The 27,170-nt window shown below is 39.5% G+C and overlaps 1 protein-coding gene across 21 annotated transcripts in view; it reads right to left on the bottom strand.

The window, feature by feature from the left end:
- The window catches only part of mbnl2 (muscleblind-like splicing regulator 2), a 71,726-nt gene extending 64,771 nt beyond the window's left edge, over nucleotides 1–6,955 (bottom strand). For 3 of the 21 annotated variants that reach the window (XM_035410943.1, XM_035410940.1, XM_035410952.1), the window contains exon 1: nucleotides 6,572–6,946. The gene's annotated coding sequence lies outside the window, so the exon portion shown is untranslated. Of the gene's footprint in view, nucleotides 1–1,537; nucleotides 1,765–6,571 lie in introns of those variants that run through there. The other 18 variants (XM_035410933.1, XM_035410945.1, XM_035410941.1 and 15 more) reach the window with 15 other exon arrangements.
- Nucleotides 6,956–27,170: the final 20,215 nt, after the last annotated feature.

The raw sequence follows: 27,170 nt of genomic DNA, 5'->3' as shown, positions 1-27,170 counted from the left end.
AATTATCTTGATGTTGCTAATGCTGCATCTCTCAACAAGATCATCCACTGCTTATCTTGAGAATAGTTCCACCCGCCAGGAATGCCAAACAAATGCTCCGCCTCTGTTCAGCATTGCATTACGCTTGTAATTTCCCCACAGTCTTTAGAATTTGGGACCCATGTGTAACGTAGCTGCAAGATGCTGCACAAGCAACGCACTGTTGGATGGCAAGACTTGGCTGTTGACTGAGATCTGGCGACTTTGCAGTGCAGAAAATACTGCATCCCCGACACACTCAGTTTTTCCATTAAGGTCTTCGTTGTTCTCCGCAGCGAATGGACTGGCCCAACTTATAAATCAAAACCCACCCATTCTCAGGCCAAATCTATGAAAAATACGTTAGCTACGGAAAAGAAAAATAAAGAAGAAAAAAAAAACTTTCTATCTGAAAATTCACATATTTAGACAAAAGCGAAACACAAGTCACAGAATTTGATTTATTTTAGTTCATTTTTAGCCACAGGAAATTTCATCTGCAAAGTCATGGCAAGGCATCAGCATGTCGGCAGAATGATTCAGCTTTTTTTTAGAGGACGAAAAGCAATGAACCTCATTAGGAACAACGGAAATATGAGCAACCACAAAACTAGCCAATAAAAACAAGGCTGATGAGCTACCTTTTCATGCCCGACTCAATGCGGTCCTGAATCGACTCGGGGAGTTAACTGCCATCTGCGAGGCCTTAATAACGAGGCATTAAAATTAGGCCTCGCTGGGCTGTTTTAAACAGGAAGGGCTGAGACAGTTTTCCCATTTCAAATCCACCCTTTTCCTCCCTACTCGTTTGTTAACCGTATGACACAAATCCGGTATTTTCCTGACATTATTTTCCAAATGAAAATGAATGCCCTGCTCCTTTGTGTGCTACGGACAGATACACAGAAACATATAAACACTTTACCAAGTACTTCAGAAGCATTATGAAAAACCTGGGCCCTCGTTAAAACTGAATAAAATCTGCCCATTACAGAACCTGCCACTAACTGTGCATATCCTGTGCGAGAAAGAAAAAAAAAATATTCTTTAAAAAGCATTAACTACCTGAACATAAATGCACTCCAATTCCACCGAACACTGTCCGTGTGAAAGGTGGATCGGTCTAACAGAAGTCTCTCAGAGGCTTGAGCCTTCGCACAAATACGCATCTTAGGCTCAAAACAGATGTAGATATAACAGACACGTTCCCCTTGGAAAAGCGTGAGGAAACATGAGAGAGAGAGAGAGAGAGAGAGACAGAGACAGAGAAAGGCCTTCGCCCGCTTGCGCTACTTTCACACAACGCCTCGAAAGAGCGGCTCCAGTGCGAACGGATACGAGAGTATCTGCGGCAGTTGCGTGCTGAAAGAGCAGTTTCTAGGTTTACACTACCGGCAAACCACCCCCCCCCCCTTCCTCCCTCCCCCTCCACCAGCTCCCCACCTCATGGTATGCACCACAATGCAGCAAACTCCTTGTTAAACAAGTGGTACAAAGAACAGGGAAACAACCCTCCCACCTCATTTGCCGGAGTCCTCGAGCTCTTAGCAGCCTGTCTCTGCTGCCGCACAGAAAGCATCTGCTGTAGCGGGCTCGCTCCTCCCGGTTAGGTGCTATCCGGAGATAATGACCGTGCGAATTTCTGTCATTCCCTGCTCCGCGCTGCGTGCCGAGGGCCCATGACTAGACAGGGATTTCTCTTTCAGCGAAGAGTGTCTGCTGAACTCTGAGGCTGAAACATTTCCAGTCAACCCCCCACCAACCCTTTCCTCCTCGCCCTCCCCCTGCTCGGCCCGCCCCGGTGGGCTGGGGCCAATAGCGGCTCGAGCTCGAGATCTGCTGCTTCGCGATAGGTTGCAGCGAAGTGGCTGACGGGCTGACTTCACAGCCTCCAGTGACAGCCCAGTGAAGGCCAATCTTAAAGGCATTTCCCCATTTTCATGCCCATCTCAATAGTAACAGTTTTTACTTACCTGTTTTACCTAAACATACCCAACCTACACAAAAAGCAGCTACTCTGCACTGAACCAACAGTACAAACCAGCTTCTATGAGACATTGGAAGAAATACTGGTCTTTTGGCTTTCCCAACAAATATAAAATCATGAACTGATTTTGTCTTTAACAGAAACAAGACAGACTCCTATATATATATATACATACATGTATATTACTGAACTATTTATGAAGACACAAATTGCTAAACAGGGAAAAAAGATATTCTGCTGCATCACTATCCGAATGTTTAACAGAATGACAATACTGCAGTTGAAATAGTCTTTCACTTCGTCAAAAGCAAAAATAAACATTAGCCTACCGTTCATGTGTGTGTGACATTCTATGAGAGTATCCACCATAAAATAGGCAAGCAGCTAATAGCCTAACACTGCAACAATAATTTAAACAGTAAGAGTAATGAGTATGGCTCATGTGAAATAACCACCGTGTGCAATGCTCATACACCCTCAAAGAGCAACCCCTTTCAGTCATTATTTTACAGCCTGCACTTGACTCTGTTGACCAACAATATAATCAGCAGCAGGACTAGCTTCCTGTTTCTAACGGCAGGAAACATTCTGACATCAAGCGAGGGACACTGCAGCTGTATAGAACTGATGAGTCAGAGGCAGATTCATGACTTTTCCATGCAAAGCAACAGAACAGTTGTTCTGTCAGGCCGCCATTTTCACAAACCAGCCCAATTAACCAGCAGCAGTCAGGTGACTGACAGCTGGAAGCTAGCCAGAGCTCATTTAATGCGGCCATCCACCATTATCTTGACAGAAAATGCATCTGAACCCACTAGTCTCCAGTAACCATTACGCACTCAAGGTCATTGTTTGATTTTTGTCAATTCAGTTTTTAATGGTCATTTTGAGTATTTGTAATGCTCAAGTGCAGAAAAGCACATTTTAAAACTCAAAAAGTTCAAAATTGAACTGCTATAATACTACCATGTCAACACACTGTAAGGAATGGAATATCAAAGATTTCATATTGAAAATGTAAATTTCAAATCAATCTTTCAAAGCATCATCCGTCCTGAAAACTTTGACACAACTTTTCTCATAATTATAAGGCTCCAGCCAAAAAAGGCCATAAAACCGGTTAGCTTAAAGGAATGGCTCACGGCAAGTTCCCCGAAAAGCCTTGCCAAATTCTTAACATGCAAAAGCCCAATAAAAGCATGGAGCCTCAAAACACAAATGCTAAATGCAGTAAAAAATACCCTTAAAGGGAACCTGGACTGAAAAAGGAACACAGTTTTAAAATGGGAGGCTACACAGTAGTATGGTACACAGTATTACAAAGTTGGCTAATTTGTCACACTTAAATGTACAACATCAACCAGAAAAATGGGTAACAACAATATCAAAAAAAGCAAAACCTTAAAAAGAAAAATATTCCAATTACAACGCAACAACCTACAATAATTAAAATAGCTGTTAAACATGATAACACTATTAGATAACACTAATATTGTTTCGGCTATATTTTGTACAATGGTTAAATATAACACGATGAGCCAATTTAGTTAGCTACTATTAGCTAGGCTTGCTAGCTGCCTTTACATTTTTATTCCACTGACAAGGCAGAGTAATTTTGCGAACAGCTTTGCAGCTAGAAAACCGTTTACGCAAGTGTACTTTTGGGACATCTAAGCCTCTGCTCAGCATGGTGGTTTAGAGACGCCAGTTAAGAAACAGTCCCTGGATGGCAAACGGAAATCAACCTGTGAACATGGATGGCTATATAGCCAAATCTTAGCTTGATGTTATATAGCCTTAATACTTGTCATAATGTCTTAATAGTTCCCTGCTGATCCAATAGTAGATGTACAAAGGAGAACTGAGGCTGCTTCTTCCATGCCATTTACTTATGTGGCACTAAATACCTCTGGGCTTAGGGATATTTACAGATTTCAGGAATAGCAACTTTTCCCACTGTAATTTCGTGACACAACCCCAAACTAGGACCTAACTGACATGCAAATTCCCCACAATCAAAGTGTCATTTCATCATAATTTCTATGGCTTCACTAACAGGTAATATTTTACCCAAAGCCCACACCTAGGCAGCCATTACATTCAATTTAATTTCAGTTGCATAAATAATATATCTTGTTAAGTTCTAAATATTAAACAGACTGTTAATCCTACATGATCACTGCCATATATTGCATATACAAAAATATAAGTTGAGCTGAGCACACAGACCATTGCTCACGCTGCAGCACCTTATGTCTGCAGTTTAAAATAGAGCACTAATGGGTATCAACTGCACTAATTAGAGGTGCTAGTGAACGCTTTGAAGAATAAATCATATCAAACAGAAAAGATCATTTCACTGCCAATCTTACTATCAGGGTTTGTTACAATCACCCGAATTCTGACCATTTTTTAAAATCAGCTGAAATATTGACCTAAATATACAAATATCTGACATTTTACTGACTGAAAATGTGAAAACACATTGTTCTTTCCCCTTTAACTGTCATTTGAATATGAATATCACTGACTTTGCAAAGAAAATGTGTACGTTGTAGAATGCAGGCTACATCAACCTGCTCTGCTCGTTAAGAGGTTAAGACCATTCATGCAATTTTAGCAGTTAACACTACATTGCTAATCTACAGAAGTATGTGCATGAATATAATTAATATATTTGAATTATCATATTCATGTACATACATCTGTAGATTAGCAATGCAGTGTTATCTGCTAAAATAAGAAAAAATAAGAAAATTATATATTAAACAGATTTCAAATATAAAGTCGTCCACCTTTGTAGCACAAATGATAGTGGGGGCGGGGTGAAGGTAGATGACACAAAATCCCTTTTATATCATTATTATTATGGAAAGGGTCCTCAATCAAGCACACAGAATGCTACTCCACTGTAACATAATGCCTTTAAAAAATGACATGGAAACAAGTAAAATCAATGACCGGCTACAGCCTTCCTGTTGTAATGAAATTTGGATTCAAAGAGTTATGTTTCCATTTGAAATCCTTCCTGTGACCCTTGGATCTTATATTACACTAAAATTCGAATTACACAATCCCACGGTGAATGGGATTAGGACTTTCTAATATCAACCTAGGACAAAGGTCCTGGATAAAACTCCAAGGACAGGACCCAAGTGCCACCTCATCTACACCTTGTAGTGGTCTGTACTTAATGCTTCAATATGGTTTTAAAGACTATCACTGAGGACAGCATAGATCTAGATACATGGTGCTCTGATAAAATTATGATTCTTTAGTGTGTTGTATTTAAACATTCAAGAACATGTTTGTGCAAATGGATCAAGACAAATACTGGTAGTGCATTTGAGAGCAATAAGCAACAGGTAGCCATGTCCCCTGAAAACCAGCTAACGTTAATGGAATTAGAAGTCTAATTAGGTCACACATGCATTAAAGATTATTGAGATTTTCGAGATCATCTTAGTAGCTGTCCTCTTCCATATTCATTATTAATATCAGCATTTCCTATGCGATGCAAGGAAGTCAACCGACGACCAGTCACTACGTGACAACAGAAAAATGCCGCAACTACCACGGAACGTGCCATAGTCAAATTTCCCGTTGACGAGTCTAGTGTAACGTTAATTCATAACTTACATTATGGTATAGACTACCGCTAGTATGAGATGGCTAACTAACCTAACGTTAGATGAGTCTATGCTCTTCAGAGAAAGCACTTGGCTAGCTATCGTGTCTTTACTGTAACCGCCTACAAGTTTTTCCCATTATTTTGCTGTGGTACCAGCTAGCTACGAACGAGTAACATTCTACGGACCGTTTACAAATCTCAACCGCTGTCAAATAACCTGCAGGTCGTGCTAAAATACATGTGCCGTCCACGGCGTGAACAGCTCCCAACTCGTAACGTTAAACTAGATCAACAGCCACTGTCACGTTAACTTAGCCCTTCCTGCACGGTAGCTACTGTATGAGCTGCCTCGCTACTTTTTCCTGGGAGCGGTCAAGTAGCGTGCTAGCTATATAACTTTGCTAATATTTGCTAGCATATAAAACTGGCATATTTCCAAGAGCGCTTAAATGTCCTTCAACTGTGGAATTAGCTCACTAAGTTAGCTATCTAGCTATCAGTTTGATAGCCAACTAATTTGACTACAACCTGCGGAAGGCGAAAAAACTTAGCTAGCGTACGATGTTATTCCTTAAAATAATCCGCGGGCTAACAACTCGTTCGTCAATTAGCTTGCTGGCTACTATTAACTTTTTTTTTTCCTCAAATCTGGGTTTGCTAACAACCGTGTATTTTCAGCATATGCGATGTAAAACAGCTAGCGTTAGCAGTTAGCTGTCTTGTAACATTAATGCTGACGACGGCTAGCTAGTTAGCCTGCGTGCTAATAGAGATGATTATCGCGTAACAGGTTATAAGTGTTGCCGTGCTCCATGTAAATAAGACAATACATTTATTAAACTTCCTTGGTGGGTACAGTTATCCACTGTACACCTATAACAGCATACAAGTAACTAGATAGCTAGCTAGCTAACGTTATAATGCAGAGTCCTTACCTCATCACCGTGACCTGCTCCTAGCCTCGCGCTGCCAGATGCCAACAAACGGCCCACGGAACTAAAAAGAAGGCTTTAAGTGAACATGTGAAAATGAAGGAGTATCTTATTAAGGCTCACTGTTAGGTGATCTAATTAAAAAATAAACATTCTTGTCGGGGATAATACAAAAAACACCAATGGAAAACAAAAGGCGGCTTTCTCTCTTTCCTCTTAGTTTGCGCTAGACATGCAACAAGCCTTTCTGACAGCTCGCAGTAAAAGTAGACTTGCTGGAAGGGGTTAGCTACAGGAGATTGCAAGCTAGCTACACATATTAATGTATATGGTTTGCACTTCTTGTATGTGCAGTTATTCTATGCTCTCTATTAAAACTACTGAATACTTCTTTTAATACATTTTACGATACAGCTAAGTAAAACTCTACCTTTAATAAACAGATTCACACCTCCCCATTACAATCATATATTGGTATGTTCCAAATGAATGTCAGGAGCCCTGGGAAGGGCAAGGGTCTGCTTGTTACCAAGGAAACACCAGCGAGACTCCTTTACAGTTGTTTCTGCCTCCCACAGCCGATCCAGAATCAGCTTTCCAATGTTAAACTAATTTTTTAAAAAATAAATAAAATGCTGACACGAATCCAAGGCTCTTGGGCAGCAAACATCAGAGCCCATAACTGAATAAAATTCACTGTTCACTGATTGAAATTTCCCTCTTCATCAAGAGACCTCACCTGGAGGTTTCTCAGTTGGTAAGTAGAGCAATTTAAATGAAGAAATATATGCAATGTATGCATTATTATTATTATTATTATTATACAATTTAAGTATGCTTTTTCATTTTGGGAATGGATTTGTTACAAACTTTACAAGGAGATCAAAAATACGATGCATTAGGTCTACAACAGATAGAAAACAGAACGATTGCATTATTGCCTTCACCTTCCAGCAGCCATGCCATAAGGTACCCTTCTCCTGTCAACTGGCTGAAGCTAAGCAGGCTTATTTGGTACTTTGATGGGAGAGTACAATAAATGCATACCAAAGGTCACTGGAACAAATACAAAAACAGATCAGATAAAGTGCAATTCTCATAAAGCAACAGCTATCCATAGCCATGCACTTTGAGTAAATGATGTGCACATTGTTCACACAGTAAAGCTTTGGCTAAGTCAGTATGCTATGGCTAAGTCTTAAGCTAGAAGTGAGGCATGATTACAAGAGTTATGATAAAAGAACTACAACATCAAGATGAAGATACAAGTGCAACATGAAAGTGCTAGAAGATCAAGATACGAGATACAAGTGTTACATGAAAGTGCTGCTTGATTGGGGGTAGTAGCCCTGTGGAGGAGTGCAGTGTTAAAAGTTAGTCGAGGTAAATTCTGAAGAGATGTGTTTTCAGACCACAGTGGAAAATAGCCAGTGACTGAACGGTTCATAGTGGAATGGGGAGTTTGTTCCACACCTGGGACTCTTGGGTGGAGAAGTTCCGGGATCCGGATAAGAACCATTCACACAGAAGGCACGTCACCCTGCTGCTGCAGAGCAGAGTGGTCGAGCTGATGTGCAGTGTTGCTGTCCTGTTGGCTGCAGTGTATGCTAGAGTCAGGACTTTGAACCTGATCCTGGTGGCGATCGGCAGCCGGTAGAGTGACCTCTCACTGCTCTCTCTTTCCTCTTACACCTATGACTGCTGTTCCCCATTGCCAATGTCCATTTTATACTTACAGTTATTAGATTAAATCTGTTTAATGTAATACACCAGGAGGGTATTGTGTTACTCTGTCATCAGTAGAAATGTGTCCTGATGTTGTTTATTTGCTTATTTCCCACACTTTATCCCTAATAAATGTTGTGAATTTCAGGAAGAGCCTTTGCACATTGTGTCATGTCATGAACTGCAACACTCTCAGCAGGATTTTGATTGGTGTGATCACTTACACAAGGGCAGGTAGAGTGTCCCCTTTCCTCCCATGGAATTTCCTCCTTTCCTTATCATTTTATTTCTTTATTTATTTATTTATTTATTTATTTAATCAGCACTGGTTTTGAAATTAATAACCTCTTTTGCAAGAGAGACCTGGCTAGTTGGCAGCAGTGTGAATCAGTGACATAAAACATTTTACGACCATTGGTAGTTAGAAAATGTTCAAACTGTGATAAAACACATAGATAATGTAAACACATTCAGTTATCCAAGAAATTTACAATGTTTTTGATCTGGCGGGGATACCAGATTCTGCAGCTTCATTTCTTTTTCTATGGTTTCCTGGACCATGGAGCATAATAATTAAAAGTCCTTTTCCCATTTCATCATCTGCACCTTATCTCCTCCCCTTGTTTCCTAAGATGTTTTGTGAAATAGATGAGGAAATGTAGACAAGGATAGACAATGAGGAAATGAGGATAAAGTACTAGGACAAAGCCTCTGTGCATTGTAATCTGTCTTGGCGGAGGAAACATAGCCAGCTTTCATGTGATCATGTGATTGTCGTAACCCTGGTGAAGTGGAAAAGGGGCGTGGAATTCTACCGTTGCCTCGGGAAAGAATTTTGATATTCACACCACACCTACAAGATTTATAGCGCTCCGTGCCCGTTCTCTGCTCGAGGCTGCCGCAGTGTCATGAGAGATTTAGAAAGTTGATGTAGAATGTGAATAGGAGGAACACCGCATCCTATAGGCCTTTTTAGTAACAAGCCCTGCCCCCTTCTCTGGAGCTCTCCCCCAGTGCTGAGCTTGGAACCTCATTTGTTTGCTGCTCTGCAGTCCCTGCTGGGAACAGCAAGGTTGCAAATAGATGCGTACACCTCTGCGGTGATGGGCGTCCTGCAGAGGCCCCCAATCACCGACAGGTCCTTACGTGACTCATTGCGCAGCATTTCTAGTAATTACTGAGCACTTATTCCTCTGCTCTGCAAAAACAAATTTTTTTCTTTTTTTTTTTGCCATAAACTGCAATTTATACATTACCGTGCGTCCAAGTTTTACCCCATTAAACTTGCTTGGAGTGTCTGGCTAAGCTCTTTGAGGCTGCTTGCAGTCTTTCTGACTGAAAGATATGGTTATTTGTGCTATTTGTGATTAAACAAAGGTATCTCTCAGCCATGTTAAGGACCTAGCCTACTTGTCCTGTGTCAGGTTCAGTAATATTTTTTTGCTCTCATTGTAAATTGAATTATTCATTCAAAATATGGTTGGACATGACTTTTTCCAGGGTGTAATCTCTCACAGACTTGAAAGATCTTGAGGCCTGAAATGGTTTCCAAAAACAAATGAGGTTTATTTTGATCAATACAAAAATCCCAACCACTTATTTATTGAAGCAACAGTTCTGCTTTTAACACCATTCAACTTCATATCTTGCTGAATACACTTGAAAATCAACCCATTTGTCATAAAGTGATACCACTCTTTCCTGATGAATCACATGAGTTAACAAGACCAGGTCTGATCCACTTACAAAAAGTACAGTGGCCACAAGGATGCGTTAGTTCCCCAGCCCTACACACCCCATACACCAATGAATTTAACAGCATAGCAACAAATAATGGCATAGCCAAATTCTCTGATGACACAGCCATCTTACGTAATTTACAAAATAACTCAGATGTAACAGCTTACAAATATGAGATCCAGTGATTTGTCCTGTGGTATAATGAACACCATCTTCTCAATGTTAAAAAGACTGAGGAGATGGTGTTTGTGGGACCATCGAGGGCCATTCTCCAGTGGTCATACACAACCTGGGCATAGCCCAAGTCACCTCATACAAATACTTGGGCGTTCTTGATAATGGATTGACTTGGAAGGTCCAGGTAGGCAGTGTTTGTTTAAAGGTCAACAGAGACTCCATATTCTCCAGAGGCTGAGGGTATTTGGTGTCAATCAAAAATTGCTGTTTCTTTTCAACACTACCATAGTTGAAAGCATCCTGCGTTGTTGCATTTCAGTTTGGCTTGGCAATCTCTCAGTTCAGCTGAAGGCCCATATTACCCAACTGATACAGGGAGCCATGAAGATCATGGGAGTCAGGCAGCATTCCACCCTCAAGTTTGTATTTGAGAAAACCATCCTCAAGCAGGGCCAAAAATTTATTTCAGACTCCAGCCATATCTTACACAACAAATACCAGCTCTGGAACCCCTTGAGTAGATTTAACTGATACAAACACTACTTTGTTCTTTGTCAAAGCCCGGAATAGCGAATAGGCTACAACATTAAAAACTGTGTTTTTGTGATGTTATGTGTATGGGAATACGTTTCTATTCTATTATTTAAATTCATGTGCATGTACAGTATATGAATGTGTGTATATATAGGTATGTATGTATACAGTATGTATGTATGAGCATAATGTATTCATAGTTTTGTATGACATTGTTACATTACATTACATTACAGGCATTTAGCAGACGCTCTTATCCAGAGCGACTTACACAACTTTTTACAAAGCATTTTTTTTTTTTTTTTTACATTGTATCCATTTATACAGCTGGATATATGCTGAAGCAATGCAGGTTAAGTACCTTGCTCAAGGGTACAACGGCAGTGTCCTTACCCGGGAATCAAACCTGCGACCTTTCGGTTACAAGTCTAGTTCCTTACCCACTGTGCTACACTCCGTCCCATTGTAGTATTGTTATGCACATGGGATAGCTATAACCAACCAAGGCAAGGGGACATATAAACTTATCAATTCCCACTGCAGTTGTATCCTTGAGCAAGGTACTTACCCTGCATTGCTTCAGTATATGCGTCCATTGCATAAATAAATGCAATGTTAATGCTATGTAAAAAGTTGTGTAATTCGCTCTGGATAAGAGAGTCTGCTAAATTCCTGTGATGTAATGCAATTTGTCCATATGGTTAAAGTTATGAGTTCCAGGCTAGGTATCTTCAGTCACAGTTTTAAATAACAGAAGCTTTGAATGCCTTTATGCAGGAACTACAGGACATCTGTACATTTCCCGTGGAACTTGACTGCAATAACTGGTCATCATTCAAGGTCTAAATCTATGTAAGATGGCACTTCTGAATAGCTTTATCATTATCATTTTGTATTCATTATGTATTGTTATATAATTACGCTCTTTGGTTCATCATAATATAAATTTTCTTGTAATATGACCTTATCCTGGATTGTAAAGCTCGATATTTCCTTTGGAAACTCAAATACCCTGGTAAAAACTAATCTGCTGCACCACTTGAGCTTCCAAATCAGCAACCTTCTGATGATGAATCCAATTCAACAATCCAATACTTGTACTTATAACCTGGGTACATATGTGAAGCATATGATGTAAAGGGATATTTTGAAATATACTACTTTCAAATTTAACTGTATCTACCAACTGGATGTTCAGTTTCCACATCACAGTAGTGTTAAGTTGTATTGGTGCTGCAGTGAAAGAAATATCTGAATTCTTGACTTCAGATTGTGTAAAACATATGTCATCTAACCCACACATTCTCATTTTTACCACTTCTGGGTTTAAGAGATCAGGGAAGGAAATAAACTGCATTATTCTGCCAGTGAACAGAATGGATCTTCCGGGTGCTTCCCACTCAGAGCATGGTCTTTTAGGTAGCCATACTATGAGTCAGGGCACTTGCCCAAGGCTGAGGTATAACCCTTTGTGGAGTAAATGTAGATGCGCCTTCCTGATCTCTAGCAGTTAAAATGCACACAGGATCACAGCATTAAAAAACCTCCACACTGCAGGGGAAGGCCCACCTACCCCTGAGATTCTCTAGCCCAGCATTTATCCTTGTCTCTCACACTGTTGCTGTCGTTCCCCAGGACAACTGTTTTTTAATTCCGTGGGAGTGCAGGCTTAGTGACCAAGGAAGTGGTTGCATCACATCCTGATCGTGGCACAGTTGCTTTATCTTTCAATAAGTTACTTAACCCTAGTTGCTTCAGGAAACATCTGAGTGCATGAATGAAGGATATGCACAATGTTAGCTATTTTAGTTGCCCTTGATAAGGACACCTGTGAAACATACTGCACAGTGCGTAATTCTTTTCTTATTTTGTTTGTTTATGGTAAGCTAATTCTACAGGAGATACATACAAAAGTCTTACAGAATGGCGATCTTAGCTGTTATGTTTCTTTTAGTGTCATGATTCTCAGTCACATAAGTTTTAGTTTTAACTTGGCTCAGTTAATCATGGCTGATTGAGTGGTTGCTTAACTGCTGATCTTTATATAGCATCTCTTAAGAATAATCAGACATAAGCTGTGTGTGGTTGAAATGTATTTTTGATGGCATGATCATACTTTCCACTTTCTCTTGAACTTATAATCTTATGTAATTTCATATATTTCCTATAATAAATAATATAAAATACGTGAAAAATGAAAGGTGTGAATCGTTTTAATCTGAGTGATTGTGTGGTGAAGTAAAACATGTCAAATGATAAAAAATGCCCTCAGACTAATATCAACATTCATTTACTATAGGGAGAACCATGATGATATGGGCAACTCTGAGCTATTTGTGTAAATACAGTGATTAAACTTGAAATGTTTTGTTTTCTCAAACTGATTTTAAAAATTGCCATAATGTCAAAGTCTCACACAGGTTAAAATAAACCTTCAGTCTTCTGTAATGCTATTTAAAACAGAACAAATTGATGTTTGAAATTTCATTACAAGCTTACAAATATAACATCCAGCCAAAAAGCAGGCAACTGGGTTGAATATCTAATTTGGGAAAATCTTAGCCACATAGATGTTTTCTAGCCTATTCTTTGATATTTTTTACAGGAAGACAGGACATACCCCTGTTGGAATTGTTTGTCTGTCCTTATTCAGAACATCCTTATTTAACCAGCCTTAATTCAGGACACAAAGCTTGATAACTGTTCCCAGACTTTATCAAATCAAAGTCATAATAAGATTATCAAATTCTGTAAGAACGATGATAGCCATGACTCTGTGAAAAAGAAGTATGTGTTCTACCCAGAGGCAAATCATCTAAGAGAACTGATGATTCATGCTTATATTGCATTCCACAAAATTCTGCAAACAAACATTCATCACTAGCATGAATGCCTCCACAAACTGTCAAGAAACCATCACTCTTATCATATCTGGATAGTCACTGCATGCCTTGCTGAAAAATTAAACTTGTCATTTGTATTTTATGGCTCGTTGCAAGTTTGGAGCAACTGCTGTATAGGGATCTTTGAGGTTTAGTGTCGCAGACTCAACCCATCATCTGTGACAACTGTCTGCACAGTAAATTTGCTATACTGAATAATGGTGCGTTTTATGACGATGGGAAATAGCACAGTTTAGCCAAGGATAGGAAAGCCTGCAATCTACCCGGATAATGAATGTTGTCATGTCAGCTTCCCTCACAGAATTTTGCAGGCTACAGGATGTAAAAGGAGGAGGTTTGGCAATAAGTTGGGCTCCATCTCATCGGGCACTTTCTGCAACGATTAGGAGCTGCTGTTTCTGTGGATGCCTTTAAAATGGCAGCTTATCAGCCGCTGCTGGAGATGTGATGTATCATCCTGTGCATGACCACAAAAATGAGAAGGGAAAAAGAGGAAAGGACAAAGTTCTGTGCTTTCAGGGAAGAGGGCTCATTGAGTCATGTGTCACCATCTGCAACCAATGAACTAAACCTAATTGTCCTCTTGGAGAGATATGGGCACCTATCTTCCAGGAACAAGGGCCAAATATAGCTGTCAAGTATGTCATTGTAGTAAAGGCCCAACATCCAATATGTGATACTGGCCCATCTAAAATTTTGTAAATGATGGCCAGAAAAACAAATATATTTCAGACTACAGCTCAAATTCTAAGCTTTCTTTTGGGAACTAATAACTGTGATTTTAATGAAATTCAGTTTGTCACTGTGGTTCTACATATAACAGAAAGGTGTTCATTTCTGAGACTAGACCTGTGTCAGCTGGGTCTGCTGATCTAGGCCTACATTGTTGTACTTAGTTGATGTTGGATGCTTAGTTTTAGGCTACTGCAGGCAGATCAGATGACAGAACTCTCCTCGGAATCTAATTAGGGGCTGAACCACTTGAGCAATGTTTGCAGGTTGTTGCCTCATATGCCATCAAGTGGCCACAAGTGTCATATGTCAAGTGTCATATGTGCCAGAGTACAAAAAAGGGGGAAAGCTCCATTTCAGTTGAGGCTGATATGTACACTCTCACACTTTATAGTGTAAATTGGGTTTAAACAGGTAATACTGAAACTGTATTTTGCTTCAATCGGGCCGTTCACTGAACAGACACATAACATAACATAACATAACATAACATACAGTAATGACAAGAACAGGCCATTCAGCCCAACAATGCTTGTTGTCTGGACTAAATAGTACCTAGTGCTCTGATTATCTACAGACTAGATAGTATCTAACAACGTATCAAGCCTAGTCTTGAAAATCCCCAGGGTTTCTGCCTCTACTATGTGACCTGGCAGGCTATTCCACATATTGACTACTTAAGGGCTTGATGATGCAGCTCACCTTAGGTTGAAGTGTGGCAAACTGAAATGTGGCCTACCCTACTGTGCAATGACCAGGTGCAGCTGAGAAAATTCTTCAGAAATGATGGCAAACCTTTTATGCAAGTTGTTGGGATCAGTGAATATACTCTAACCCAAAGCAACCACTTGGGTATGTATAGTCACTAAATGGTTTGTGCTGACATCCTAATTAAGCACAATACAGTCTAGTGTTCATAAAGCTGTATTAAAAATCAGTCCACCTGGAACTGCATTACCATGACAATGCAGTTAATGAGGAGGCATAGCATGATGATGGTAATTTAGACTAGCTCGTAGTGTTGGCCATCGCACAGCCTGCATTTAGCGCTAATGATTTCAGATTGAATCACAAACACCCCCATGGGCCTCAGCTATTGATCAAACTGCAGAAGAGGCACTGAACAAAATGAAAAGCTGCATCACTGCATATAGTAATCTGGTTTTATATTCTCTCTCCTCACTTTTTATGCTCCCAGATAAAGATGGCTCAAGTGAAGCTTGCTGAAAATAAATGTAAAACTAAATGTCTATACAGTCATTTTAGTTTAATTCCAGGTCCACCATATTTTAAAATCAATTTGAAAACGAACTCTCTACATATTTTTTGGGTGAATCCAACCTAAAAGCAATAAATGAATCAATCAATTCAGTGATCAATCAGTTGATGCTCCAGCCAGCCAGCCAGTTAGTCAGTCAGTCAATAAATATGAAACAAATTTAGATTAAATGTCCACCTCTGTTTTTTAAAGGGCTTTATAAAACAGCTTCCCTAATCTGTGTCAGTATTTTTATAGAAATGTAGGTTGGAGCCAAGACAGTGGTTGTCCTCAAAACAGCATGCTCTTTCCATGCCACAATCTTATCAGGAGCAGTTGAATGTCACCAAATTTTGATATGCTCTCCCATTCAAAGTCACATGCTTTAGCTCCTGATTGTGACTTCTATCAGGGAAATGTTACTTTTATTGATTCATCTCCATGGAGCGCCAACAAATGTCCTCGGAACAAAACATCTCCTTGTGTCAAAGTCCCTGAAACCTGACCTCTCACTCTTTTCAGAAGCTAAGCTTCTGTCATTTGAAGCATTTTATAACCTCACTGTTTTAAATGTGCCTCTGTTTTGAAAGCTTGTGTGTGACTCCTTCTTCTCCCTGTTAGCACATAATCGTCATTTTGAATGTTGAATCCTTGGTGGCTGCACTTTGAAGATACTGGTCAGAATGTGTTTCTATGCATGTGAGACATAGTAACATAGAGAAAACATGGAGGGGAACCTTTGTGTCTCCTGATGCTGATATTATCATCAGTATTAAAATAAAGCATTTTTTTGCTAGGTGCAGGCAGCATAGCACAAAAGCATATGCAAATGAAGACGACACAATATATATCTGATATTTGCAAAATCTCTTTCTGCACAATTGGTCCTATCAGGCTATACCAGTGGTGGAAAATGCACAGACTTTATCACATACTATGTTTCCATTAATTACCTGGTCTCAAAAAGCTACCAATGCCAGTTCAATCATAGATTATGTGACAATAAAAGGTTTTATATGGGTGCACAAGAACAAACTGCAGCAGTCATGTGCTCAGACATTTTTGCGAAAATGTCATATCACATAAATTATTTAGCAAGTCAAATAATTAACAGCACAAGCTGGATGTTGCTGTCCCTTCTCACCGCTGGTCTACGCTACGGGAACAAACAACAGCATTGTAGCATGCTTTTTATGCAGATGAATAAAATGGAAAACAGTTCTGCAGGCCCAAATCCAGGGTGAGGTATCATAGTAGTACCCTTGAGCAAGGTAGCTTTTGGATAGGGTTCATCAGCCAAGCAAATACATAATAATGATAACAAAAAAAGTATCTTTACAGCATCTTTCGCTTCAGTCAGATTTTCAGCTCTCTTTTCAAACCAAGATGAAAGATGAAAACATTACAGGGAATGAATGTTTTTCCAACCACTAAACCTCCAGCTGGGTCAATTTGATTGATAAAGGCTTCATCACCTGGGTATTAGCGTCCCTGTTATCTCTCACTTGAATTCAGTTAATCCTTGTGCCCACACTAGTAGATGAGAGGATTACTTTCAGCCAGGCCTCTTGTTCCTACAGAGCAGTGACCAGTGTGAAGCACTGTCAGTAAAGGGCAGTCCTGGGCGTTATGGTGCAGTCTGAACACAAGGAAAGCACTTCCTTCCGTATTAATGGGCACATTGCCAAAACGTAAATATGAAATATTTTCAGTTAGAGACTGTTTTACTTCATCATGTTATAATAATGAGGATTTCTATTTCTACTGTATTTGGATAAGAACCTGACAGACTACTGTGCTGTCATCTGTGTGCATTTTGCAGAAGAAATGGTTTCTGAAGCCATTGAAGAGAACATACATGTTTCAAGGGACAGCTCCTTGTAAGTTAAGGGTTCCTGGGAGTAGCTTGCTCTTAGGAAAATGATCCAAAACTGTGGGCCCTGGCCTCCCTGGTCATCTATAAGCTGCCAGATATGGGATTATGATGGTATTTATGGAGACAAACACATTCCTTCCACTAAACTGAAAGTGGCATGTCAGGAATGATGAGCCTGTATTGTTGCAAGGATCACAAATAAAGAGGACCAGATCAGAATGACTGGCTGTAGGCAGGTGGGGTCACGGGTGAGTGCAAATGGTCGTGGGTGAGGGTGAGGGGGTGCTAGTTCACGGTTTGCAGCATGCTGACCATGCCACCCTCTGTAGTCTCTTCAGAGTAACCTACAAAAGCTTCAAGAAAATTGTACAAGCCTTTAAACCAAGGTCCCGTCTCACTGTGGTCATTAAAGATCCCATGGCATTTTTTGAAGGAGTAGGGGTATTGTTAACCCCAGTGTTATGGACAAATTCCCAAGGAAAAACAACTCACCATCTGGTAAACCAATCATTCTCTACATGTGATACATCCATTACATTCCAAACCCACTTTGTTCTCTAGGTCATAACTGCAAATTACAATTGATTTCTCTGTTGACCTACTTGGTTAAATACAGATTAAATACAAAATTCAGCTGCATGGCTCCCTCCATAGACTGCCTTGCATTTGGGGACCGAGCACAATGCACAAGAGTCATATAGTCAAATTATATGCTGCACAGCACAGGCTGAAACATGGCCATCCATGCCTACCAATCACCTAAAAATCAAAGGGGTCTCTGTTCCCAGTGACCGACATGGATAAAATGTCTACGTTAGGATGACATGTATCAAGCTAAGGATTGGCAGGGCATTGTGCAAGCAGTGTAATGTATTGATTAGCATGAATAATGCTCCGTTCATGGTGCCTTTTAATGACTTCTTCAGGCACATTGACAATATTTAACTGTTGAACATTCATCCATTGTAATGAGTAAACTGGATGAGGTCACTATTTGGGTGTGAATATATGATCGTCTACAAGACCTAACATGGTCGAACAGGATATGATCTTTGAGTGCTGAGGATTCAATAACCATTATTGGTTACTGTACTAAATCATTGTTAAATAGTAGTGTTAATATTTAACAACAATATGTTTGAAGATAAAAAGGTTGTTGTTTTTGCATGTTTTTTTTCTTCAAAAGTACAAATATTCAGAGTGGGTGACATGTTTTCTGTGTACTTACATGAGATGGCAGATAGCATACCCTGAAATCCAAATCCATTGTTGTGCTTTCTGCTCTCTTGAAGGGGTGAAACTTTCTAGATAATTAGTTGACTTCATGCTGCGTTAAAACCTCTCTCTAAGCCATCAGTAAAAGAACAACACAGAATTACTGTACATAACATTTTGTTTTCCCAACTCTGAGTTTAAACACAGCTCAGCTAGCTTTTGAATTTCCTCACAGAAAAGAGAAATGGAATCAAAGCCTTTTACTTTGACAATATAGTTTTCACACTTTCATACAAAATATGCTTGCATCCTCCACATGTTTGTGAATGGAAAAAATGCAATTATGTGTACATTATTTTTAAATGCACTGCTTGGGGGGGGGCAGACATTGTGAGAGAGAGAGAGAGAGCTGCATTGCATTACTCTTCTTCTCTTTTTGTTGAAGAGTAGACAGACTACAGCACTGTAGCGCGGCACCATGCTGCTTTCTCCTGAATCCAGAAGCTGCGTACACAACACATATGTGACACCTCAGAAGGGGCTTCATCCTTATTATGTCATCTGATGCAGCAACATGCTATTTGTGAGATTTTACTGACAAGCCTCTGCACCTTAGCAAAACAAAAGCACAGGAAGCATTATGCACTTGTTTTTTAGGAGCTACAAACTAGCCAAGTTTATTAATTTCAAATTGCCAGCTAAATTTTACTGTGCCTCCTGTTTGAGCTGTAACTCATCAATAAGAGATGAAATGGTTTACAACTTATAGGACACAAAGTCAGTCATCGCAGTTGGCTACCATTCATTGTTGATATACGTTATTTGCGTATCTATAAAATATCTGAACTAGGTACCCCCAGCTGTATCATGTTTAAGGTTTATTTGTTATGTTAAAGTCATATTGAAAAAGAATCTGACCCTTCCATATGTATACATTAAGGTTAATAAAGGCAACACAGTAAAGAGAGTTAAGAAAGATACGTAATTAATTCTGCACATGCAGGAAATGAGAAATAAATAAAATAATGCTGCTGTGCCCTGAGCTACGTAAGTGCAACATGGATATTGTCTTCATCTGAAGATTGCTTTGTGGTAATTGAGGTTTTTTGAGAGCAGGTTAGTTCACACACTGCATATATTTTAACACTAGCATATGCTCCCTTGCAATGTAAATATAGCCTATTTATTTATTATTGGCATAAATAAGACAGTGTCACTCTTGCATGACTTTATAGTTTACATCCGCACTGACCCAAGCTTATTACCATGGTACATAAATTATTGCTTAGCTACAGCATTGATATTTACAGTACAGCTGAAAAGTTAAGAGATAATAAAATAGCAAAGAACAATAAAAGAACAAAGATTTATAAAGGCCCAGGAAATTCTTCGCTGATGTGTTGTTTCAATACGTTTATGATTCAGAAATGGCCCAGAAATATTAGAAAAATAATCAGAACGTAGAAAAGATACAGAATGTGCTGAGATTAGCTTGGTTTCTGTTGACTGAACGCCAGGTTTTCAGTGGAAAGTGTTAGCTGGGTACAATGTGCTTTTTGGCTTCGCTAAAAAGCTAGCGCTGGTGCATGGAGCTTGTCAAACAAACTTTCTATAAAATATCCGACCCGTTAAATCTCAGTGAAATTTGCGGTGTGTGTTCATGAGTGGTCGTTTCCCTGTGTCAACACCTGTATTTCCAGAAACTTCTGCAGACTCCACGTCTGCGATTGGGGACTTCTGGCCTTGGATATTCCCAATCAACTATCTAATGGATTCTGCCAGCACTGAGATTTTAAGGCGTGTAAACCATGTCTGGTAATTTATGCCAAGTGCCTAAACAAGAACAGCTCTTTGCATACAGTTATGTCTGTGAAACACGCCACACGTGTCTGTTTTCGGCTTTGTATCCAGCCTGTATATGCACATTTTCATTGCTGCTAGCGACACTCGATTAGCTAGCGATAATTAAATAGCTACAAATGCAAGTGAAATCAAAGTCTTTCTTTGTGCAGGTGTAATGTCCGGAGTTTGAGGCTGCTGTTGACTCTAACGTTAGTGTAGGCCTAGTACCACTGTGTTGCAATGTTATTACACATTGAATGATCTGCATGTTTAACTATACAATGGTGAAACCTAGTTTATGTTGCTTTCTTTCATGTTGCTGTGTTTCGGTAGTCTGCACATGAACCTGCTCTAACCTAGCAATGAGGAATGGTTTACATTACATGTCTTATCGATATGAATATTAATGAGCGCAGGATACACGCCCACCCTGTCCTTATCTGATGGCTCGGTCCCGATAATCTAATGGTGTTTATTTCATTTCATTTTCATTTAATGGTCAGAACTGGGTTCAAAACTTGAAATAAATAATTAAGAAGACAATCAATTGTAACTTCTGAGCAACATAACCACAATTTGAACCCAGTTTCCTGGACTTTTAATCATTAAGCATGTAAACTTTCCGGACCATGGAGGGAGTGAGGAAGACGAAATGAAATGTACACAAGCAGGTACCACCAAAGATCTGGATAATGATTCTGAGGACACGCTCTCCGTCCTGGCCTGCAGAGGCATTCAATTCCTGTTGCATTTACAAAACCGGTACAAGGAATGACTGTATCAGGAGTCTGCAATAGTGATCTTGGAGAGCTGTAGGGTCTGCCACCGCTCTTTGCTTTTCATAGTTGAATGAAAGTAAAAACAAAAACCCAACAAACCCTGAGGCTCAACGAGACCAGGGCGGCAGGCCCTCGGACTCGATCTTTCAAATTCTAGTGGTGGTGCTGCACAACCTTGAACTCTCTTGGTTCTCTTTATCACGTGATACTTGAAGTGGCCAAGAGCAGGGAGAGTGGGAGTGAGCTGTAATGTTGAAAGTGGAATCTGGAGGTTTTCTTTCACATATACGCTTTCAAAAAATGAAACTAAAATATATCAGTTTTCAGTGTTAGAGCTTTAGATCTTATCTCTAAATTGGTGGAAATGTTTATGATATGATTATTCCTTCACTTACTGCACTTTCATTATAATACAATAGTATATAATATTATTGTTGTAAATGCTGCTTCTTTGACTGTTTAATAATGTACAGGGCTCCTTAATAACAGAATTTGTGTAGATCAGTGGTCTCAAACTCGTTGCCATGGAGGGCCGTGTGTATGCAGGTTTTCATCCCAACCAATTAATGCTGCCTTAATTGAGTCCAATTACTCATTCAGCCATATACATTTAACTGCATTGAAGCACAGAATATAAGCAAGTTTTTATTTAGACAGTGCGGATCACCATAGACATCAGGTCACCATTATGTGCAAACCTGCATCCCTAATTCAGCAAATAATTGAACTAATTATATAATCAAATCAAGATCTGAGGCTGGAATAAAAACCAGCATACACATGGCCCTCCATGGCACTGAGTTTGAGACCACTGGTGTAGATAGTGCCAGTTTAAGAGTCTGTTTAGTGGTTGTGTGGCATTGGAGACTGCAGACAGAGGCACATGCTGCAGCTGAATGCTGTGGGTGTGTACCTTCTCACACAGCCATAGAAACCATCATTCATGAGAAACATTGATATTGCTAATTACCCAGCATTGCTGCCTTTATCACCAATCCAGCAGACTAAAACAATTTACAAACAAACTCATTATTATTGCACTGCAATCAAATGCTAATTACTTTACAGCGATCTCATTTCTCAAGATAACTAGCTAGGGCTAGGAGTATTTGCAAAATAGTGTAGCTGCGCAGAGCCGTAGTCGTTTAATCTCATGCAGTTTCTGCATTTTGTCTGGGATTTGTCTGGGAACTCCCGCTGCAGGCAACATATTTGGTGTTTTAGATACGTATGAATGTATTTGTATAGACATCAATTGAAAATAAAATAATATCAGTATTGAAACTAGATTTGCATTCTCACTTAGACTTTGAATTACTCTTTGATTAATTATTCTTGATATTTATGAATTATGATTACCAATGTTAAGTGGCTCATTGAAGCTAATGTGAAATACTATAATATATCTTGAGATTGTTATATTGATATTACAAGATCCATAGCTCAGATTTAATATCTAATATATTAAGTAATATCTCTAAACTATTAAATTATCCAGCTTATGCTTAGAGAACTTTGATTTTGATATTACCAAAACAATAAAGTATGTTACAGCCTCAGGATGTCCATTTTGGTAATATTGAGAACCTGAGGAAATTAACTTTTGATGATGAAATAAAACCCCCAGATATTATTTCAGCAGACTAACAAGTCACTATAAAAACAAGACCATGCCTGATATTTCCTTCCTTTCAGAAATCAGAATATGATGGCCATTTATAGAATATGCTTGCCTGTGTTTTCTCTGCTGCCACTGTGCTATGACAGATACACCTGACCTAGTTTTTCCTACAGCGTGGTTCTCAAACTTAGAAACCTTGCACAAAGAACAGCATTAGATTCACATGCGTATTGTGGAATCCTATGATAAACAGTGTTGTGAGTAAGTGGTTATTATTTTCTTTTTTTATTTGTGTGTGTGTGTGTGTGTGTGAAAGGACTACCTTTCGCCAGGGTCTTATAGCCGACTATTGCACTTCTCATTAATTGCAACTCGAGATGTTGGTGACTTATGAATCTAGGCCTTCTCTTCATTTACACTCATTTTAAGTTCCAGCTAAATGCCTAAAAGGAAAAATGGAAATGTAAGATGGGGTGAAATTGTAATACCTTCTAGCTGGCCACTCTGACACACTGTAGCCAACTAATATCAATAACAAGAACTCCAAAGCAAACATTTTTACAGTTTCCACATGTATATCAGTCCCTTTGGCAGTTTATCCACACGGTTCCCATGTAATAAAAGCATATAAATAATTTCCCTCTGCTTGGCAAAATTTGAGTTTTCCCAAGGTTTGCTGGTATTCTCCTACTTTTTGTTTATGCTGTTTCACATTTTCTGTGTACGTCTGTTTGTATGCCTGTGTTTCACAGGATGTGTGAAAATGCCACAAAGGTCATGGGCACAGAGGCTAACTGTCATTTAGTCAGCTGAGTGAAAGAGAGTTTCCAACCCTTTCAAGAGAGAGAGACAAAGACGGAAAGAGAGAGGGAGAGAGAAACAGAGAGAAAGAGCGAGAGAGAAACAAAAGAGGGGGAGCTTGCATGCGAAAGACTGTAGAATCTTCGCCTTTTCTTTCTCTGTGCTTCCGAGGCCTGTGGCTGCAGTGGCGAAGGTGAAGGCCGCCCACCTTCCTCCCACAGTGCTACTCTGCCATGTGCATAGAGGGCAAAACAACACAGAAAAGAGCTTTGCCAACCACACCGGCAACGCCCCCCTCCCCTCCCTGCTTGGTGGACAGAGAGGTGTGAGAGGGGAAAGGATCGGGCTGAGAGCAGGGACGATCACGCGTCTCTGTTGTATCGCGCTGGGTGATCTCCAGCTGGCAAGCACGTGGTGGTGAATCGGCCCTGCGGTGCTTCGCTGGCAGGCGGTCGAGGTGAGGCAGCTGAAGCGAAGATCAGCTGCGGATGGCCCCGCCGCCGATTTCCGAAAATGCCTGTGGAACTGTCAGCTAGCACCGACAGTAGCGCTGGCTTGCTGGGTCGCTGGGTGCTGACTCGCTGAGTGAGGCTTCAATAAGCTGTTAATCACAGGATCATTTGAACAAAGGAAAATGTTTACTCTCCACCGCAAAAGCACATGATTTGATTGGTTTAAATCATTGAGGCCCTGATTGTATTCGTGGGCTCCTCCCATTTTTTGTTTCACGAATCCTCACTCCCCATCACTAGCTGTCTCAGATCTGATATATACAGAACAACAAAGACACCTCTGCCTAGGTGGTGCAGGATGTCTGTATTTGCAGTAGAGCCTGTAAGAGGGAAAATACACAGGGCAGCAAATTACTGTCTCAGCTATATGCTGATGTCATAACTCATGGAAAAAATTATACAATTTTTCCATATTGCAGAGTACCCCTTTGAACAGACTCAGTGAGATTCCAGGATCACACACCCTGGAGCTGCCAATTGCCTGTCCTTTCTCAGCTTGGCAGCATACCAACTGTACAAAGGGCATCTGTTTACAGTCGAATCATGCTACGCTTTCCCCTGTTGTGTCCATGTTTTTCAAATGATTGACATCCAACTTGTTTACCAGAATAAACGATGCCGCAACAAGGACCAGAACAGCAAAGCAACATTCTCTGGCTCCTGATCCGATCCTCATTAGCATCACTTAGGCTGGTGCCATTTAATGTCTTATGTTTAATGGCGTTTATTGGTGAAGTTATGGTTTAATTCGGTCAAAAACACGTAGTCCAGGAATTGTGGACAAAATGCTCTGATCACATATCTTTAAAGTTCTATCTCTATTTGTGTATCCAAATTTTTTAAATTATTTTTATGTTTTAAATATATACATAGGTAAAATTAAGATATTGAGTAACCTAACTGAAAATGGATCATTTCTTATTTAATCTAAGAATAAAGCCAGCAAATTCATATTATCTTCAAAACAATGGAATAAAGGCTGAGGTAAGCAGGGGTCAGCAGTCCTGGCCCTGGAGAGCCAAAAGAGTGCTGATTTTGTTGTTACTCAGTACTCCATTAATTGAGGCCAATAATAATTCACCTCACCTGGTTTCATGGGTCTGAATTGTTTGCTGATTTTAAGGTTTGTTCTTAAGTTTGACTTACAAACATACAAGAACAGTACTACAACTACTACAACAACTACTACTACTACTACTACTACTACTACTACTACCAATAATGATAATAATGATGATGATAATAATAATAGTTGTGCTTTTAATGGTTATTTATGTTGATCGAATTCCAGCCAAAGCAACTAGCAAACTCTGCAGCTCTCCAGAGCAAGGGTTTCAGACCTCTGTTTTATAGGGAGAGATTTTACAGTAAGGAAGCATGTAATACTCTCAAGGATTTTGGTATGCAGTCAGACAGTTTATCATTGTTGATATACAAGCACAGCCTGGAATTGAATGGACTCAGAACATACCTCTCAAGAATCACTTGAGGGGGTTTCCAATATGATCACAGAGTTGACTATTCCTCCTGAAAAACTCATCTTTGAGCATACAGAACAGTACCTGCCATAATTCCCAGCATGTAATGGCTTTAGGGAAATGTATTTTATTTTCAACCAAAGAAGTCCAAAACATTAAACAGAAAAACACATTCTGTCACTACACTGCACAAAAATATAACTCAATCTCTTCTACTAACCTCTTTGCTCTCACATGTAAAATAAAGCACCATTTGAAACAGTTCTTAATAATATTTCAATAGAACAAGTTTTTATTCACACAATATATGCTCATGTGCTATTTACCTGTGAAGTGCTAAAATATTCTGCATCTCACTACCTCTAAACAAATAGTTCTTTAGCCAATTAAATTCCATCAGGGAATTGAAGAGGAGACTGAAATGTAATAACAAACATAGCTGCAAAGCAGCAACTCTAGGGTCCAAGCAGCTAGTGCAACATCACGCTGCAACCAGTCATGTTCATGCTCATTGAACAAAGAGTTCATGCTCCAAATGTCATGTGATCAAACTTATGTTTCATGAAAGTGGGTGAAATGGCCAAACATGCTGAATATTCAATAAAAAATAAAAAAATAAAGCACCCATGGTTCTCAACAACGTTCAAGTGTGTCGACACTGTTGAAGTTCTTTCATGTTCAGAATGACGTGCCCTTTGATTCAGAACATGTTTCAAAGCTGAAGGCTATGTCAGGAGTTAAATAGTGGTATGAATGTACATGCCCAAATGCGTCAAATTTATTGGCTCGCCGTTCAGCCAATTTTGGATGTATCACCTATTCCTTCCCAATTTAGATAGGGGCTAGAACAGTTCATACTGAATCTGACATCAACCGGAAGTACTGTTCACGAGAAGAAGATTTTGTCCTCAAAACAGCGTAAATTCATGCCAGGCGCATTTTATTGGCACAATAATATTATTTATGTCATGTGCAGAAGGGCTTCTAATAGTTTTGGTTACACATCTCTAAGTCAAATGGTTCAAAAGTTATGAGTTTTAAGTTCAGGAAATTTTGAATGTACTCTATAGCGCCACCACTTGGCTAATTGCTGCCATGTTCAACATGCCAACATGCCTACCAAGTTTCAAGAGTTTTCACCATACCGTCTGGGACCATAAGTGTTGTAGACATATGAAAAGCTAAAATAAGTGTCAATATGTGTTATATAATTATGTCAGATGTTATGAAGACAATTAAATTAAAATATAACAAAGTAGATAGTGTGCAAACAGCCAGTTGTAAGAAGAAAAGAATAATATTTTATGTATCTCTTGCCCCATCTAGTGGTTCATGTTGACATGTCTTCAATTTCACCAATATTAAAATTTGGTAAAGCCGCAGGATGGTTTTAAATCAGGGCTCTCAAA

The sequence above is a fragment of the Anguilla anguilla genome, chromosome 3 (assembly GCF_013347855.1).
Source record: "Anguilla anguilla isolate fAngAng1 chromosome 3, fAngAng1.pri, whole genome shotgun sequence".
Lineage (NCBI taxonomy): Eukaryota > Metazoa > Chordata > Actinopteri > Anguilliformes > Anguillidae > Anguilla > Anguilla anguilla.
This window is presented reverse-complemented; position numbering and strand designations above follow the sequence as displayed.